Source organism: Molothrus aeneus, chromosome 7 (assembly GCF_037042795.1).
Source record: "Molothrus aeneus isolate 106 chromosome 7, BPBGC_Maene_1.0, whole genome shotgun sequence".
NCBI lineage: Eukaryota > Metazoa > Chordata > Aves > Passeriformes > Icteridae > Molothrus > Molothrus aeneus.
In genome coordinates this window covers 31,725,660-31,746,067 of record NC_089652.1, presented here as the reverse complement: position 1 = coordinate 31,746,067, position 20,408 = coordinate 31,725,660, and the positions used below count along the sequence as shown (strand labels likewise).

Genomic DNA, 20,408 nt, shown 5'->3' with positions numbered 1-20,408 from the left:
ATATTAACTCCTTCCCTTAGCACTGAAGTGTTAAAAATTCAAGTTCAGTTAATTAAGGTTAAAAAAACTTGGAGGGTTTTTTTTTTATTATTGGTTAGGTTTCTTGGGGGTTTTAGAGTTTTCTGCTTTGGGCATTTTTTGTGGTTTTTTCCTTATTTCCTTGGTGTTTGCCATGCTGCTCCTCTGATTTGAATCTGGGTTTCTAGGCAACACAGCAAAAACCATTGACAGCATTAATAAAATTTGTTCTCCTCTGTTATTTTGTGTTTGGAAAAATTTGCATTAATTCTCTGCAGAATTCAAAAAAACTATTTCAAAAGTCCTTAGTGTTCAGTTAATTCTGAAATCTCCATTAAAAATGCTAAGGATATTTCTTTTTTAGTTTTCTGTTTTTCCTCTTCATTGATCCTCGGTTTCAATTTTACTTATTCTGATGAGACTCCTGGAGTAATGTACACAAAATAAATCCACCCCATGAGTATTCCTGGTTAGAATATTTTGCTCTATAGTATATCAATCTTTGTTTAAGGAAGAATTTCCTGGGGTCTTGATTTTAGAACAGTATTATTGCTGCAATAGCTAGAAACCTGTGAAATTAACTTTGGAGGTGATGGAGCCATGGTTAAGAAAAGAAGGGGTGAGGGGGAGCCAGTCTCCAGAGTGATGCTCCCAGTACCTTCATAAAATTTTAACTGATGCATATTCAGATCTTTTCAAGAGAGCTCTTCATTATTCCTGTGGAACTGCAGTGGTCTGATTCATTTCTACTGTGTTTCTGAAAAGAAAAACTATTTTATTAGTCAGGATCCCTGAAGTCCACTATCTTCAAATTAATCCATTCTTTTTCTTTCACTTCTATTTGCAGTTGAGCGTGCTTGGGTCTATCGAGAAGCAGAGGGACACAAGTTCTTAGAATTAAAGTTGTTTGTCTCTTTATGTCTGTCCCTCTGATTTAGATAAAGGTGAAGGCCCTCTAAATCAGCATTATGTTCTTTTTAAGGCTGTCTGCACATTGGCTAAACTGTTTGAAGGCAAACTTAAATATCATCTTTCATTAATGGCAGCTTGGTTAGCCATGTTATTCCAGTGAGGAAAATTCCTGCTGGCCTCATCAGGCTGTGGCTTTATTTTAGTGTAGGCCAGATTCTAGGAAGAGAATATGTCACTTAAATATTTTGTTTTATATTACAACATTTTATTATGATGAATATTAAGGGTTATTTTTGCTGATTTTTAGTAGAATATTAAGATATTTGCTTACACAAACAGACTTTCTCTCTAAATGAGTCTATTTTTTCTTATCCTGTTTGAACAAACAGTGGAACTGGAAGCTGGATAATCTTGTGCTGCCTAGAGATTCTGTATTGTTTGAAGGATTTGCAACCTTTGCTTAATTTGAGCACAATTAAACAGGACAAGACAAATGATGATGGGAGGAAATGTTAAAAACAAGTGAAGAAGATGACTAGAGAATAATATTTTGGACTCAAACATTCTATCTTTCAGATATGGATATGTAAGAACATATACTACAGCATAAATCTTTTAAGTATCTGTAATTCCTGAACTGAGAGGATTTACCTAGACATTTCTACATGTTTTCTACATATTTCTTTACATTTCAGACTATTTTCTTTGCATGATGGAAAGAATGAAATATAATAGTTGGTGGTAATCTGTAAGTTGACTTTTGTAATCAGGAGAGCAACACTCCCTATTCCGAAATGAAATTGTGGGGAAACTCTAATCTGTCACATGAGCATATGGTTTGAGATGGAGGACTTCAGAAGGTGAGGGGTTTCTTATTGAATGAAGTTTCTCTTGTTACCAAGTAAGCAATATTTCAGCCTAGTAGTTTGAAATAAATCGAAGTTCTCTTTCTTAACACCTGCATAAATCTGCCAGAGCCTTAATGTGACACAGTAGTTAGTTTGATAAATATGTGACACCTGCTGAAAGAGCTTTTAAACTGAAGTTTCTTTTCCAGAATTGTAACGTGTGTCCATGTAGTTTTAAATCTGCGTTTTAATTTTATTAGCAATGAAATATGTTTGAGGTGTGGAGAAACCTTGCAGGAAAAATATTTAATGCTCAAGTTGGGTTTTTACACTGTAGTTGGATGCTGTTATCTTTACATTGCCATAGTATAATCTCGCCTTGAGTTGAAATACTTGATGTTTTCTTTCTTAAACCCACTGAGATCTGTTGCTTCGCTGCCACTGTTAAATTCCATAAGGTTCTTTTTGGCATGGCATTGTACAATTCTTAAATGCACAGAGATCTACCCTATAAAAAGAAATCAGCCCAGTTTCTTCCAAGACAGTGCCATGCAGTCTGAGTTTCCCTTTTTTGTTGTTGTACACTGTGTCTCATTTACCTCCTTGTTGTTGGTTTCAGCTGTGCTTTTCCTGCTTTCAGCATTTTCCTGCAACAGTAGGAGCAGAAATACAGCAACTCTGCCCACAGCAGTAGGTGTGATTTATGGTATCATTGTAAAAAGCACACTAATAGACACAATATAAATTGATTGCATTTCCCTGCTGTACATCAGTAAGCAGTAGAACTTGTTGTCTGTGGAATGCATACAGTTCAGGTGACTAAACTGTGATTAAATGTGAAAGCAGTAAAAGTAGCTTTACTTAAGTTACTTTGATCACTATTTTGGTCTGAATGAAACAAGTTCAATAAACACTATTATAAAGTGTATTTGGAAACAGTAATGGAAGACCCCATTATCAAATCTTAAAATCCCTTTTGGGTAAATTTCAAAAACTATTTCAGTTAAAGTTGTGTTGTTTATTGGTACCAATGTCTGTGACTGGAAAATTGCCTCAGGCTTTAAGATGTTATTGGAAAAGTAGGAAATGATCCTTGTTTGATCTGCCAGGGCCCTGTGAATGGGATGAGTGCAATTCTCATTAGACTGTATATTCCCCTCCCTTTAGTATTGAGTGTAGGGTTAAGCCTGTTGCTTCTGACAAGGGAAAAATCACTGCTACAACATTTGGCATAAAAGAACAGTGTGGTTGTAGGTTTAGGCACATCCTTCATGTATTTTCCAATTATTGTAATTCCCCTAGCTCCACTCTGTCTTGTCAACAGGTGAGTGGGAATGATAACTGTTCTCCTTGCAGCTGTGATAAGGACATTTTTATGCATTGCATCAGCATGTTGATGTGGAGGCATCACATTGTAATATCCAGGATCTGCTCAATCTGGAGGTCACACCTGCTTTCACCTGTGTGGCCTTACTGCCATGGCTGGTAACCCACACCCAACTGAGGCCATGTCTGGGAAGTACACACCAGCTGAGCTCTTTGGTCACCTTGCCTAATGTCAACCATTAATAACATTTGATTCTAATTTCTGGGGAGATTAAAATGCTCTCCTGGCAGCCGTGGATGGCATTCCTTTGATTCTGTCATAGCAGGGGTGAGGAGGTGCTCTGTCCTTTTCTCAGAGGGACATTACAGAGGAAGTTGTCTGCAATTCTCCTTTGTGTAGCTCTGCAGTGACCTCCTGTCATTCTCCCTGCATGGCCTGTGTGTAGGGGTGTTGTACGAGAATTGGGCCAGAGATGGAGTCTGTATCAAAGGCTGACCTTATCATCCTGCCCTGTGGTTTTAGGTACCACTGGATTTTATGAGCTGATCCTGTATGAAATGTCATGAGGAGGAGAACTGGTGAGTGAGTGTGACACACAAGGGAGTTCTCCATGTCTGGGGTGTCTCTCCTGTTCATCTTCTCCTGCCTTGCTGCCAGCTGCAGGATGGGCACTGTCAAACATGGGGAAGGCTGGCCCTGAGTGGCTGCCAGGTGCCCACCCAGCCACTCCCTCACTCACTGTCTTCAAGAGAGCTGGGGGAGAAAAGAATAGCAAAAAAGAACAGGAGCTCACTCACCAGTTACCATTAAGGGGAAAGATTTGACTTGTTAAAGATTAATTTAATTTATTGCTAATTAGATATAGCGTAGGGTAGCAATAAACAATGACAAAACTAAAAACATTTATTCCCACCCATACCTTCTTCCCAGATACAACTTCATTCCTTCACTCTTGGCTCTTCCACCTGAGGAGCAGGGTGGGTGTCAGGGTTGTGGGAGAAGCTGCTGAGCTCTACAAGCCTCAGGACATGGTGTGCATGCTGCTTTGCTGGGGCTCTGACCTACTGCTTAGGGTATTGATCTTACCTTCTGATTAGAATTGACAGAGTTAAAGAATGAAGTTTCTTTTAGATTAACACTGTTGGAGTGATTACATTAGAATTTTTATTTATGTGCATCTACAACACTTAGGTACATATTTCATCTATAACAGTTACTCAGAACTGTCAAGAACCATTCTAAGATCCAGGAGTTTTTGTGTGAATAGTTTTCATCTAACAGAAAATAAAGGAATGGCTTTACTAAACTTGTGAAACTAAGCCCAAAGAGGAGACTGTCTGAAGTTTTTATGGAGTTTGACCCCATCAGTTTCTGGGCTGCTTTGTACTAAATATGCTGGTTTCCTGTTGTTTTACCAACAAAAAGTAAAATGAAAATTTTGTCATTTTTGATACTAGACCCATTTTTTTCCACTCTTTAGTTCAGTGTATGAATATGATGGTTTTGAAAGTACATGCACATGAGAAATACCTTCAATGAGTGTGGTGGCTCAGTTTTCTTCAAAAACAAAATTGTCATTCTCATATTAGAAACCATCAGGTCGAAATAATACTTTCATACTGAAGCTGAGAAAGAACAAAAGCAATGAGCTCAGAGTGACTGCAGAGAGCAACTGAAGAACCAGGGTAAACCTGAAACACAGAACTCCTGCCAGGACCAGAAATTGTAGCAGATTTTATTGCCTGAAGTATATTGACTTGTGTAGCACTTTCAGAGAGCCAAGGATTGCTTTGCTCCAGGTGTTATTCAAGATGCACAGGAAAGGACCTGCAGTTCTCCATTTTCTGTGGACTCTGAAGGCACTGAGGCTACATGAAGAGCCAGCCCTGTTTCAGTACCCAGTGCACTGGTGAATCATGTGTGGTATTTCCTGACAGCCCTTAGCTCCTGAAAGCTTCTTGCATGGGACCAGGGAAATTGGTAATTGTATCTTCCAGAGGCAAAAGCATGGTGATCTGTGTGCTCAGGAAATCCTGTGTCTGGCTTGTGTTTGTCTGTGTGCTCACAGGATGCATCATGCTTGTATTTCTGCAAGTTTGCATCTATTGCCTTTTACTGATTTCTCAGACATGAAATAATATTCTGCTTCCTGCTTCATTGGGATAGAAGTCTTCAAGTGTAGTTTATTAATGTAAAAATCAGATCCATCTTTCTGAACCTGAACATGGGAAATTCCTTACTTTAGACTGTGTACCTTTGTCTTTTGAAAAATATCTACATTTCATAATACCTGTATAGCAAAGAATATTAAAGAGGAAATGGAGGAAATACCAAACAGTGTGGTGATAAAAACCTTAAATCTTTACAGTGAAATAATATTATGGAGAGTCACCTTTGAAACCTTGTTGTCATTTACCTTTTTGAACCCAGCAATTCAAAGAAATCAGTGTAAATAGAAATTATGTCCCCATAAATTGATTAAATTTAAACTAGGTAAGAGCAGGTGAGAAAAAAGGCCAGCAAAGAACAAATGTTCTCTTAGGCTCTGTCATGGATGTCTGCTAAAATAAAAGGCTGTTTGGTTTTTTTTAAAGCATCATTTGAGCTACAGGATTGTCCAGCAGAGTTTTTTCTTACACCAACCCAGTAATACCATGTCTCTCTGCCTTCTTGTCCTACCCTGTTGGGTTGTACAATGGCACTTTCTATTAATGATCCCTTCCTGATATGGAGGTTATGGAACAATTTTCAAACCTCCATTGCACAGTCTGGGGTCTTTCCTATGCTCCACTAAGTCACACATGAGATGTCCACACTTTGATTTCTGTGTCCACACTTTGATTTCTTCAAAGTGAGTATTGGCCCTGGAGAGTCAGTAAGACACACACATTTAAAATCAATATCAATAAGACTGATCCTCTGATTTCATGATTAGCTTTAATTGCTACCCAAACCGCATGGATTCATCCCATTTTAGATCACTGATCCTCTCAGACTTGTGGTTTCTTTTGTCAAAGGATTGAAAACCCACGCTCAATGTGAAATTTTCAGATTATAGACTGTTCCTCTTTACTAATGGATCAGAGAGAAATGTGAGTTCATGATCACAGATTTTATGGTTGTTTTCCTGCTCGATGCTTGTGGTGGCTTGTTTTAGTAATTTTTCTGCACTATAAAACTTGTAAACTGTAAATGTAACATTAATGGGCAGTGGTGTGCATTCAGATTGATGGTGGTAGGCACAGAGCAAATTAAACCATGAGTGAATAATATGATTAAAAAGCTGACATAAAGTCAAATGATCTTCATAGTTATACTTCTCTTTTATGAACATGAATCTTCAAAGGTTCATTGGTTGACTGAGTCTATGTTTTACCATTACAGTTTTACATCAAACTAAACCAGGGAGCCTCATTCCCATTTTAATTGCAAGCGGATAAAGGTCTGATGCTGAAAAGTGCTCATCCTTTTTAAGATTCTGGGGTGACTTCTGTGATTCTGATCTAGTGGGTGGCATCCCCTGTCCATGGTGGGGGAGTTGGGAGTAGGTGATTTCTGAAGTCCTGTCCAACCCAAACCATTCTGACCCAAGCCATTCTATGATTCATCTCTCATTAAGGGCAGAAGGAAAAGTGTGTTCCAAGTACTTTTGGGAGTTTAGTACCTTAAATAGTAGAAAGATACCAATTTGTGGGAAAGAGGAGAAGATCATGAAATCCTGACTGTTGTCTCTCTGAGTAGAGTAATAGAGGAATACTTAGTTTTGTCTCAATTTGTAGCCAGGTTTTGGAGTATGTATGAGGCAGGGAGGAGAAAAGGCCTTTCACAAAAGTACTCTAAAGGAAAGCGGTACAAGAACAGTACAGAAAATGGGCACAAAGGTGTCCCTGTCTGGATACCACCTGTTGTACCCAAGGTGGGCTCTTTAGACTGGGACTTCTGCTCTTCTCAGCAAGAAACTTCTGTGGAATCATATCTTTACCACAGTTTGCATAGCTGGCTTTCTAATGCTGGTAAAGAGCTGGTCCTTGAATGTGACCAATACATAATCTGCAAATATAATCAGTTTTTCATCCTGCTCTGCATAACCTTTTAAGTATCTCCACTAAGTAATGAAAATAGAATTATTTATCTGCCTGACTTGAGGTGGTAATGCATTTTTTCAACCTAGTAGCAATTCGTAGTCTGCATAGATTGGATTGTTTCACAGGAGAATTATTATTGTAATTTTAATTTTATCTTGGAACTTGTAATTATTCCACAATATTGTTCTAATGTAACAGGTTGTGCAGCAGTTCATTTGTTTTTAAGTGCTCAAATTTGGACAGGGCAACTTAAAAATTTAGTTTTAATCTTATTGTTTTACCAAAACATTTTGGGTCTGTTTGCCTCTGTGCACACATTTCAATTATCATTATTAAAGGTTGCAGTGACTATAGTTAAAGCTGAAAAGATATTGTGCTAGATGCAGACTCTTGTGGAGTTTTGCTTCTCAGGGTATATGATAAACATTAAGAGAACAGGATGGAATTTTTTCCTTATATTTATTGGTTTATAGACCTAGTTCTTCTAATTATTCATGCCTTACTCTGATACTACATTTTCATGGTTACTCTACAAGTCTGTCCTCAGGGATTTATCTCCTGAATGCATAAGGAGTTTGTTTCAGCTGCACGGATGTTGCTTGTTCATTTTCTTGACATATATCATATAGAGGAGAAAATGGGATTTGAAAAAGAAAAGATGCATTGTTTTAGTCCATCAGTATCTGCAAGGACAGCTGTGAGGTCCCTCTTTTGATTCTCCCAGATTTAGATCTACACTTAGTAGAGGGAATATCACTGGCAAAGAAACAGGCAAGAATGAAACACTGAGGGACAAATTAAACAGTTTTAAGTCATCTGACATGATTCAAACTATTCAAACAATTAAGGAAGATTGGTGGACCAGATCCCCACGAGCTCCTGAAAGGTGCCAGGTAATTGCACCAAAAATGCAACAATGAGAGTAAGGTATGTCTGGCTTGTGGCAGAAAGGCATCTCAGTAATTACTGTGGGCTTTGCCTGTAAAACGGTTAATTGCTACCATCTAGATCATTTTTGCAGTATCATTAATCATCCTCAACTTACATAACTAATATTGTTATAACTCCTAACTCTACAGGGATTCTGTCACCATTTAGTAACAATAACTGTCTTCTATTTCAGATGGCTTCTATTGTAGAGCATTGCCAAAAATCTTAATGTGATTATCTTTGGTCATAATGTGTGCTTCAGTTTGCAGATACTGTAAGCAAATGTAGATTGATTTGAATGATTGTTTCAGTTTAATGTGGCTTTAATTCTGTGTGTAGTGCCTGCCCCATAATCTCAAATTTTACCAATTGGGCACTACTGTACCCTTCAGTCAAGCTGTGTGTTAAGTATCATTAATTAAATATGTATTTCAGAAAACATCCATCTTCTAATCATGCAGTGTAATAACTACAGATAGGTTATCCTGAAAACATTGTCAAAAGGATGTCAGTAGAATATTGTATTGCATCAAACAATGAGCTCCTCTTGTGACAACCAGATAATTAGGGATGTGCTGCAAAAGGATGCAGAGAAACTGCAAATCCAGTTCAGAACAAGTCACATTGTAGAAAACACTTTTAGCCCTTTAGGATGTTGTTGCATACTCTTAGTTTACGTTTTACCTTAGAGAAGATTTTTCTTTTGCTTCATTTTGTTCCATGATAATTGAATCCCTGTTCAATTGCTTTCTAGAAAGATAAGGGATTTTACTCTTCTTGGTTCTCACCACCACTCCAGATAGCAAGGAAGTGGCATGCAAGGGAAGAGCTGCATTTGTCATGAGAAAAGGGGTTAGGTGGAGATGTGGGATCATGAGCCTTAATACTGCATGGAACAGGGATTTCTGTAGTCTTGTTTGGCACAGGAGGTTGTGCTGCATTTTAGAACTTGACATACCTTTTTCTGCAAGTGTTTCTGTTCTTCGATATCTGTGGGATTTAATTTTCCATTTTTCCATGTCTGTACATAGCAGAGAAAGGTGTGCATCATGCCAAAACTGGAAATCCAAGCCAGTTGTGTGTTTTCAACTGAGCCTTCATTCTCTAGGAGTACAGATTAGATTATTAAACTGTATTATCAGTGTCTGCAAGCTGCAGTCTATTAATTGAATGAATGTGGCACGAGTCGAGACACTGCCTCACCTGATCAGAAGGAAACTGAAAATTTTCCTGTCTTTAGCTGTAAGTTTCATCCTTCCTCCTAAAGCCTTTTTGTAGGCACTGAGTTGATTATGCTTTTATTGCTGTGCACTGTCTTCATCTGGAAGATTCCTTCCAGTTTGTGTCTACTAACCATGAGAAAGCTGATCCTTTATAGGTCACATATTGATTATAAGCAAGTAACAATGCCCTTGTGTATATTGCTCTTTACTGGAAAAATCAGTAACAAAACAAAGTTCTGACCAACACTACTACTTTATGAAAGGCAGGTAAAGGCAGAGCAAGGTAATCAGTAGATTAAAAAGCCAGGGACTTGATTGATTTAATTACAGTCAATATTACAGCACATCAAAGTGAGTTTGTGTTAAAAGTGGTCTACAGTGGAGATCCCTCCCATTGGCTTGTTGAGTGCAAGTGTATCTCATCTTATGAATTCTGTTAAAGGCAAAGTATTTCTTTATCTTCTCAAGTACTTCAAATGTGTGCTGCTGCTATGCTTTTATTCTCAAACTGTGCAGAGAAAAACCACAGAACAATCCAGCTGTCAATGTCTTCCTTAAGAGGCAAATGTCTCTCAAATTCTATTCTTACTTCATAGTCCTGGCTGTTCACTGAGAAAAGAGCTTCTTTTGTCTAAGCCTAGGCAGTAGTGTATAGTGGGAGGGTCTCTTATGTTGGTGTGAATTTACTGTAAAATGTTAAAAAAATGCTGAGTTTCAAACATTTGGATTTGTTTCCGAAATATTTGTTGACAATTTTAGTCTGTACTGGGGAGAATAATGGGTCAATGGTTTCACTAGTTTTGTACTTGAGTGAGTGTCCTTGTGAAAATATTTAAAATAGTCTGGGTTTCATTCAGCTGAAATTTATAGCATTGCAAAATAATGAATGATATTTTCCTGTTCTAGACTTGACTGTGTTTCACTTTGAGCCCTGTGCTGCATATTTTGTGACATATTTAGTGTTTATTGCAGTGCTATATGTGTATTCTCAAGCAGTGTGTAATAGTACAATTATACTGGCAACTGCAGTGTGGAACACGGGCACCAAGATCCATTGTAGTGCTGGCAGGATGAGAAATGTCAATTGAGGCTGTCATAAGAGGTTTCCTAATCCTGCTGAAATAAAGACTGAGATTCTTTCTGAATCATTGCCATCTGGAGTATATGAAAATTTGAAATAACCTTTTATCATTAGGTTGGCACATGCTATAGAACAGTATTGGCATTGATGGAGTCCTAATGAAATGAAATACTTTGCTATGAGAAAAATTCACTGCTTCATTATTTTGTCTAGGTTCTTCAAACCCTCCCCCCCCCTCCATTTATGAAGGTTATTGAGTAGTTAATAATGTTTTGAATCTAAAAGATACAGTCTCTGTTTACAATAATCTGGCATTTTAATGTGGATATTAATCTAGTTACAAATACAAACCAACGTGCCTGTGGTGGAGAACAATTTGTAATTCATACTATAACCAGGTAATTTAGTTCACTTTCTGTATTTTCTTGACTTGCTCTACTTATTTGATAGGTGTTTGTTGCCCAGAAATTTTTGTGCCTAAATTAGGTCAAGAAGCTTTACCTTGTCAGGAACAATTGTGGCACATACTCCTTCCATGGTCTCACCATGCCTACTGTAGAATATTTGTGTCCAGCTGTTGCACACCTGTTCTGTACTGAGCTCTTCCTATTTGTAGCACATATAAATACTGCTCAGTTTCTGCTCTTCTATCAGGTTCTTTTTACAAATATATACTGACCCAGCAGAGTTTCTGAATGGCCATTTTTCTAATTCTTGCATTCAGAACAGACTGATATTTGCTGAGTTTGTGCTGTTTGGGCATGCTCTTGTGATTAGTCCTGTTTCTGGTTAAATGTACTGATGCAGTGTTGGAATCTTGGAAGCTTCTTCTTGAATCTTTGGTCTGTGCCTTGATTCTCATTTTGAAGGGTTAATCATCATGTTGTTCAGAGAACTAGATGATGGTCCCCTTCACTGTTCAGATTAAACAGTATAAAATCTGAGAGTTAGTGCTGGATTTAGAACATCAAGGATTAGGACTGTTTAACTAATTCCTTTGAGGATGTGATTTCATTCTGATGCTTAAGTTGAAGTGGGCCAGTGGTTTTTTTATCCCATAGATAAAAAAATAGTAGATAAGAATATATTTTATTTTAAGCATCTTGTTTAGTCTCTGTATATTCTTATGTAATTCTAACAGAAATTTGTGTCTGCAGTATTGAGATTAATTTAATGCTTAAAGAGTGCCAGCCAATTCTTGTGCTAGTTCTGCTTATTTCTGCTGCACAGACAAACCCAAAACATTGCTGTTTATTCTGTAAATTATATTGCTCTTGATTTCATAAATGCATTGGGATTAAATTAAAAAAAAAAACAAAAACATATGAGTATCATCTTTTATTTCCTAATGTTTTGTATTCAAAATTTTAGTTAAACCTCTAAATGTATCTGCTGTTGTGTGTACATACCAGCAATGGTAATGCAAGTAATACACAAGAGTACATTTTAGTTATTCTGAGAGTTTACTTGATTCACCTGCTTTGTTATAATTTTCCAAGACAAGTGCAGGTTTTACAGTTAGCTAACAGCCTGTGAAGCTGCAGAGATAAATTAAAAAAGAAAAACAACACTCCTTCTCCCACCAAAATATTTCAGGGTAAGTCCAGATTGGGGTGGTAGCTGATGTGTGAGTGTTCATTGAGTGACACAGCACCAGAACTGGTGTCTGCATCAGTGTATCCTCCATTCCCTGCTCCCCCAAGGAATATTCCCTGGACTGCAGGGAGCTCCTCAGTGCAGGGCTGCTGGTCAGGATTGACACCAGCTCCCTGGTTGTTTGGGCTGCAGCACTGCTTGGGGTGAAGAAGATGCAGATCCTGCAGAAATGACACTCAAAGCATGTTGGGAAGAGAAGCAGTGCTTTCAAGGAGAGATAATCTCACTGTCTGAAATTTAAAATCTACATTTGAAAAAAATTTCATAAATGGTAATAATCGCTTCCTTGCCCTCCTGGTCCATGGAAATAGAGATTTGTAAAGATTGGTTGTTTTTTGTGTTGCAGAAGCTGATACAAGTGTAATAAACAATATGATCTAATAATTCAGAATACTCATAGCTTAAAATTTTTTGTTTCTGACCTGAAGAAATATTTGTGTAAGCATGTTTCACTCTATTTTTCTGTTCCTAAATCAGTTGGCTTTAAAAGAAGATTATGAAAATGATTCAAAATCTCTTGGGATTTGTTTCTCTGTTGTCTTCTAAATGAAAATAGTGACGTTTCACAGCCAAACAACAGATAAATTCTGAACAATTCACTAACTACTATTGCTGTGAAATTATATATGGAATTAAGAAATAGGATGGGAAATATTTAAACAGTGAAAGAAAACCTTGGTAACTGAAAATCTGGTCCATCTACCAGGTGAAAAAAATGCACAAATGAAAAGACAGAAATGAACTCTAAACAGATGTCGAGTCTTTCACAGACAGATTGCATTTAATGGAAGCCATAAAAATGTTTCAAGTGGCTACTGACCCCATTATTTCTAACCCCATGCTCAGTGGCTGATCATCAGACCTGATGTCTTTGAGAGTAGTTGTACATGGATGCTTACATAAAATCTGCCTTGTGGACCTCTGGGGTAACCCAGCATGTGTTTTGGTGTTGTGTTCCTAATGATGAGTGGGTAACAAAAAAACACAGTCCACCTGAATCTGGTGTGACTAATCAAAATTGTGCAGTTATGGTATGAAATGGGATCTGTGGGCAGAGACAGTGATTCTAGCACAGAAAGTGTGTGCCTTTGCTCTGACCCAGCCAACTCACTCCTATTGAAATAGATCCACAGCAGCCAGTGCTGAGGAACTGAGTGGGGAAAGGGACAGCTCCTTTTGTCTTGTCTCCCTCTCCAGAATCAAGAATGGTAAATTCAGGTAACTTGTGCTTAGTGAGGAAGGAAATACTGCAGTGCTTCTTGTCAGGAATTTTAAATGATATTTTAAAAAGCACATTTGGAATATTTATTACAGGATTTTTTGGGTTTCTGAGGGTTCTTTTAGATTTGAGGTGTTCAGAACAGGCGGAAGTGCTTCCTCAGGAGTTTTACAACAAAACTAAATTCCCCAGTAGGATGTGGGTAGAAACAGCTCCTCTCCTTTGAGAAAATAACCTCATAAACAGGCCACCTGATAAATCTGTGTGTTCATTTTTGAGGGGGAGTGGCAGAACAGAAGGCTTTGTTTTGCCACCTTTTTTATGAGTGGAGTGCAAGGTTGAGAGGGAAAAGTCTTGATTTCATTACAGCATTGACTGGGGGCCTCCCTTGCGTGGGTTTGTGATGCAGGAGGTGTCCCTGGGGCCTCACCAGCAGCTGCTCTGGGTAGCTGAGAGCCAAATAACCCAATTTCTGAGATGAGGATTTCAGTCCCCATCTTCATGCATCCTGTGGAGGCAGCCAAAGAAACTACTAGTAAAGGAAACCAAATTTATTTGTCATACATTTATGTACATTTTTATACATGAGACTTCTCATCTGTAGAATTCACAATGTTTTGCAAAGTAAATCCTTTTTTTTTTCAGTAAAGAAATGTCACACCTGAGACAAAAGATCCCAATCTTGACTCCGATGAACTTCATAAGGTGTGTAATAGGATTGAGTTCTTCATCAGGCATTGCCTGAAAAAGAAAGGGAAGTAGCAGTTGATCAAGCCTATTACGCAGCATTGAATTAATATTAAAAATACTAAAAAGTATTAAAACTGAACATGAAAAATGGGGTAAATAGGAGAGAACACTGTTGGATGTCAGGAAAATGTTTTTCTATCTGAATTTCCAAGCTCCATGGTCTAACCACCAGTATGCTACTGATTATACAAGACCTTTTACAAATAATTTTCTAAAGACCCTAAATTGAAAAATACCTGACACATATTTCCAAAGGTGCCTGTCCACTGAAGTTTTAAGTCAGCACCAGTTTTCTCACAAATCAAGAAGATGAAAGCTCTGCTCACCTGATCTAAGTCTGCAGGCTTCCAAATCGGATTAAGAACCTTTGGAGAGGGGAAAAAAAAATCAATCCACTGTGTAAGTTTGGGTTTCAAAATTCAATGTGGCATAGATGATGCTATGTCAATAAACAACTTGCAGGTCCAGTACAGAATATTACTCACTGCAAGCACGTTCTGATTGAGTTCTTTAAAGCTGATTTAAAAGGTTTATTGTATTAAATACTGCAACAGAGATACCTCGCTTCCTGATAAACAGAGTAATGGCAGATCATATCTTTTTAATTTCTGAACACAGTAAATTATTATAAATGTCATTAATTTGCTCTGATGTATTTTTGCAAAGAGGGAAAAAAGGATATGAAAAAAAGGAGTTGAAGAACAGGAATATTAATGAAAGGTGGGGGCAGGAATAACTCTTCTTGTCACATGTCTGGCTTTCCTGTTTGGGGTTTAAGAAAGTCTGGCTATTAGGATGTGGATTAGTGGAAGATTCATTCTTCTTCCTGATGTAGGTCAGTCACTGGCTAACATGTGGTGAAGAAAAAGCCTGATTTCCCCAGCAGCAAGTGGGAACAGGAGCTCTGCTGACTTTGGAACAGAGCACCAGACAGAATGAGTGGCTCTGATGTCCCGTGTGCTAATGGAACAGATTTGAAATGTATGAGTAATGAAGGCTTCATGCAGAAGAGTCTCTGCTCAGTGTGGGGCCACGTTGATGCTTTTTTAAAAAGCAGCTCAGTTGCTGAGTAGCCCTTTGTGAGAAGTCATTTGTCCAAGTCAGAAAAAGGAACCGGCAATGTTCCGGAACGTGCCACAGAGGAGTGTGCCCAGCAGAGCCTACTCACTGGAGCCTGACTTTAATTTCATGCTAAGAGAGGCTGTTTGCAGGTATTGCATCTTTCTGGAGAAACTTTTCTTATTGATTGTCTTAAGTCTGAGAGAATTTAAGATGAATGATACGGTAAAGTTCATAAAGCTGATTATATACTGAAAGAGTTCATACTTGTGTGCAATCAATTTTAAGAGGTCTTTAGACCCCTTTTGGAGACCTTGGAATGTTGGTCAGAGGAGCTGTTCCTTCTTTGTGTTTTATGTGAAATCTCATAATTTTTCATGCCATGGAAAGCACATAACTCTGATATGTAGCAATGTGTGATTTATGCAAGCCACAAATTAAATTTACCCATGATTTAGATACTTTTATTATAATAATTTTGTATATTTATCATGGGCTAGTTCCACTGCAGCAAAAGTGTTCTGACAGCTTTCTTAATCTCATTTGCAAGTTGTGATAATGCTATTGTTGACTTAAAAACTAATATCCCAGTTTTACTCATCTTCTGTCTTTCCTTCCTCACCATTTTAGTTCAATTTTTAAAATTTTCATAATTTACAAACTTGTCATGGCAATGACTTTTGAGAACTGACTGCATATAGACCACATCTGTCTCATGTGCATCTCAGACTGGATGTTTGAAGGTTTATCTTCTTTAGAGACAAATTTGCAGTTGTCATTAACCATCTATCTTATAATTTTAAGGTGTTTTTGCTCTTAGAGTTATATTTACATTTTTTAGAGTTTTTGCTGCTCAATTACAAATTGCTCTGTTAAGGACTAGCATTTAGAACAAAGAAGAAAGGGAGAGCATAGCTGTAAACAGTTGGAGAAAAACCTTGCTCATAAACCCAGTATTAGGTATCTTTTGTCTTCTTTCTTTTTTAATTTCTAGTTTCCACTGCCTAAGTTTCTCAGTTTAGTCATCAAATGGAGGAGAATAGAATTGCAGAATTCTTTTTGTGCAGTTAAGTCCCTGAGTTTTTAAGCTTAGAAAGACCCTTGGTGTATAGGATGAGACAGTGCACAGGTTTTTAAAATGTATGGAAGGATTACTAGAAAATGAGAAGTTCTTGATACAGTGCAGTGCTATCTCTGTAAAAAGCAGAAAATCTGTTGGTTTGTAATTTTTGTATTTTTCAAGCAGGTTAAATTTCTAGCCCCAGTATACCATAAGTCCTAAATTGCAATACTAATTGAAACTATTCAGGGTCAGATATGAAGTCATCATTATTATTTTACTTATTTGGCTTCTCTAGCACTTTTTGGATGGATGCCTCATGAAAAAGACATAAATAGATTAATTAAGAAAAAAAGTATGATTTTAAAGTGGTGGATTGCATGTTATCAGTTTGTTAATCAAATTTGTTGGGCATTGATGTTGCAAAAGCAATGACTTAAATATCTTTGAAGACTCCTTGTGGGCATCTCTTATTGTAGAACATTATGTCCATGAAATAGAAGTGTTCTCATTTGCAGGTGATACACCTGGCTGTGTCTGTTGGAGCTTCAGTGTGCTCCCATGGCATGTAATTCCTAAGAGGTGGCTGGAAAATGTGTGCATGCTGCAATGGAGTTACATCCATTGAGGTGAACTGAGTGCCTTTGTTGTGCATAACTGCAGGCTTTCCTCTTGTCAGCTCTTCTTTCAGATTTCAAAATTATGCTGGCTGATATCATTTTAAGGAAGTTCACAGTGGAAATTTTAGTAATGGGAGTATTGATTATATGTTCAAAGCATGACACTTGGAATCGGATCTTTAATTCATTTCTAAGGAAAGATTATATCTGCCCCCTGTGGGCATTTTAGTAACTAATCTGGATAAATCAAATTTTTTCTGCTGGGTGTAATTAATTTTTAGGCCAATCTAATGTTTTGTAGACTGCTTGTTTTCTGTAGATAAGTTCGATTGCAATGAGCTGTGAACTGCAGAATTTCCTTCTGGTTACATCAGCCAACTGAAGACATCCATCCATCTATCTATCCATCCATCTATTGTCTGTCTGTCTGTCTATCTATCTATCTATCTATCTATCTATCTATCTATCTAATGTTTGTATTTTCCTGGTGATCACACCAGGAATGTTTTCCACACATTTTTGTGAACACTTGTCTCTTTATCCTCCTGTCAGTCTACTGCCAGTACTCTGGGATTGATGCAGAGGTTTGGGGTATTTCCTTTCTTTGTCTTGCTAGGTTAAGCATCTTTCTGAGATGATTCTATTGATAAAAATTTTTTTAAAAACCCCAAACAATACAAAATTTCGCTCATATAGAATATCTAGGGATATTGAAAATAGTTTGCATCTTTTATTTATGTCTTGCATATTTTATCCTGTGAGATGGTGAGAAGTTTTAGACAGGCTGGAGTTTCTTTCCATTTTTTAGGCAGGTTTTGATGTACAAATACATAATAAGATTTTTAATTCCAGGAATTATATTCTTCCCCATCAGTCCCTTCAAGTACAACTCGTGCAGTTAATTTAATACTCAAGGCAATTTTGGTCACAGAGCAGCTCTAACAGTGCTGCTGACATGGGTATGTTCCACCCACCTCGTGTAATGCAGCACTAAAATGGGAATATTTCTCTACAGGCATTTCTGTGTGTCTCAGCACTGCTGAAAGACCTAACAGAGAAATTCTGTGCTAAGTGTGCAGCCCTCTTTATAAGTGGTGAACTGTATTCCTGGGGATTGTTTCAGCAACAACAGTGGCTTTTTTTGGCAGGTGAAGTTAATGGTTTCTGACAGGAATCACTGTGTAGGCTTGTTTTCTTCAGTTTGAGCTCTCATGTGTTAAGCTTTCACATGTCAGACTTTAAAGAACTTATCTGTATTTACAACTCAAGGACATATAAATAGGACAGATACCACCATTCTAAGGCTATTTTATGAATTTTCTGGGTTTTGGTGTTTCAAGTTTGCATTTCAGTTTTTTGCAGTCTGTTATCTCAATCATTATTTAAGCCTGCATGAAAATTGCTCATTTCTAAACCTAATTCCCTCGATAAATTTTCTTGTGCTTAAAATATCATGAATATCTTTTGTTCTTGAAGAGGAGCTACCATGTATAAAATCTGGTGTTTAAGCATTGCTTAGTGCAGCACTGTGCTCAGGAGATTCTTCATTGACCATAAGCCTCTGTCAAAACACAACTGATGGTTTTCAGCTCCAGAAATGAGGAGACTATATAGGGGAAATCCAAATTTATCCAATTAGTCATACAAAATCTTTCCCAGTTATTCAGGAAGTCTGCTTCTATGACTCTAAAAGGCATAGCTAGTAGAGACGTCTTTGGAGAACTATTTTAATTGGAAGGGTAAAACCCACAAACCAAAAGTAAACGTCAAGTATCACATTTTTTTTTCCCATGCCTGGGTATATGACACCTGTAACTTCTAATTGCTGAAATATGCACATGAGAAAAAAAAAAGAAAAAGTTTGACAATACTGTTTGTGCATATAATTCCCAACTTCCTCTTATGAGTGAAAAAAGTAAAAATATTTTATGTTACTGCTATAAAGTTTTTCTTCAAATTTCCTACCAATATAGAAAAAGGCAAGAAGAAGCCTTTGTTGCAGTTCTGCAGGTAAATATTCTCCCTGTGATTCTAAACTGTGAGGTTTAGGATTAGTGAAGTATAGATGGGCAGAGTCCTAACATACTCAGATTTTGTGGAGGATTATCAACTTGTCCAAAGACAGATACATGCCTGCATCTGTTACTGAAACCATGTGAAATTAAAAATGGAATTTGCTTCATTTATAGTTTCCAAGAAGAAACGCACAGGGAAGTTATTTGTTGATAAAGGAAATGAATGATAGAATCACAGCATCACTGGAGAAAAATAAACCAAGATTCTTAATGAGCAAATATTGCTATCCCACATTTCACAAGGAGCTTTTTTCTTGTGGTTTTGCTCTTATGGATCTGATAAGTTATTAATCTAGATTGAAAATCCCCCTTTGGTGGAGTACAAACCTTTTTTGCCAACAGACACATAAAAGCAAAAAGATGTGAAGCTACTTAAGAGCAGTCAAAACCTAAAATGTGTGAATTGTGGCTGTCACCTTTCTCCTGTGAAGCCACACTGAATGTGGCTTCACATTCATAGAATGTGAATAGAGGTAGGTAGGTAGATATTCTATGATATATTTTTTGGCTCTCTTTGCACTTACATAATTCATGGGCATACATTAACATGCACATAAACCAACCTTTCATAATACTTCAGAATCCTGTCTTTGTGCTGAAAGACATATGTGAATATAGATTGTAACAGTCCCCGTGGCTATGGCTGAAGAGAGGAAGTTGCAAGTGGGGAAAGTAGATGTCTTCCAGCTGAGGATGAATGTGGCAGCTGATGTTGGAGTAAGTTATGTTAATACATAATTAACATTTAATTTGCTGCCTGCTGTCATTCTGTTAGGGGTTCCTAAGCAAAAGCTTTGCCCTGTACAAAAAAATCATATCTCAAATACTTCTTGTGATTTTGCACATGATCCTGATATCAGTACTAAATATCTGATATTCTTCATTCTTTACTGTTGTGAAAAACCTCTGATTTCAGCAGAGCTTCATATTTGTCTTGTGCAAGTTCTTCTCCTTGGCTGGTTAAACTTGTAACCATCTTACTGGTACAATTAAAATTACAAGAATTACTTTTACTCAAATTGGCCATTTAAAAAACTTTTAAATTGGCCATTTAAAAGATTTTCAGCAGCTTTTTGATCTCATATTTCTCATGACAGCCAAGTATTGAGATAAGATCTCTTCCAGTAACCTGGATTTGCTCATTGTAATTCAGGCCCAGTGCCTCTGCCACTGGTACTGTTCCATGGGATGGCAATGTAGTTATGTAGGGAGAAAGTCAAACCCTATTTTCTTGTTTTGCTTTTCAATGAGAACTTCTCTTTGCTTTTATTGGAAGAGGACACTTTATCCTCTTAGAAATCTGATGTGATTAATTTGCTAGTGATGGCTCCCATACAGCAGAAATCCCCAGCAAAATAAACACCAAGAGAACGTGTGGTAGTCAAGGGTGTTTTTACTCAGCATGTTCTTTCTAATGTCTTAATTTGTTTCTTAAGTTTTTACTTTGCTTTTCCTTTTAAAATCCTGTTTTTATTTTTGTTCATCCTTTAAGTTGCATACTGATGAACAGCGTCTCCGTGCTTAAAAACAAACAAACAAACTGAA

General features: G+C 37.3%; 1 protein-coding gene across 1 annotated transcript in view; it reads left to right on the top strand.

Annotated features, from left to right (window-relative positions):
* Positions 1-20,408, top strand: part of NCKAP5 (NCK associated protein 5) — a 334,186-nt gene that overhangs the window by 160,250 nt on the left and 153,528 nt on the right. The gene's annotated exons all lie outside the window — the stretch shown is intronic.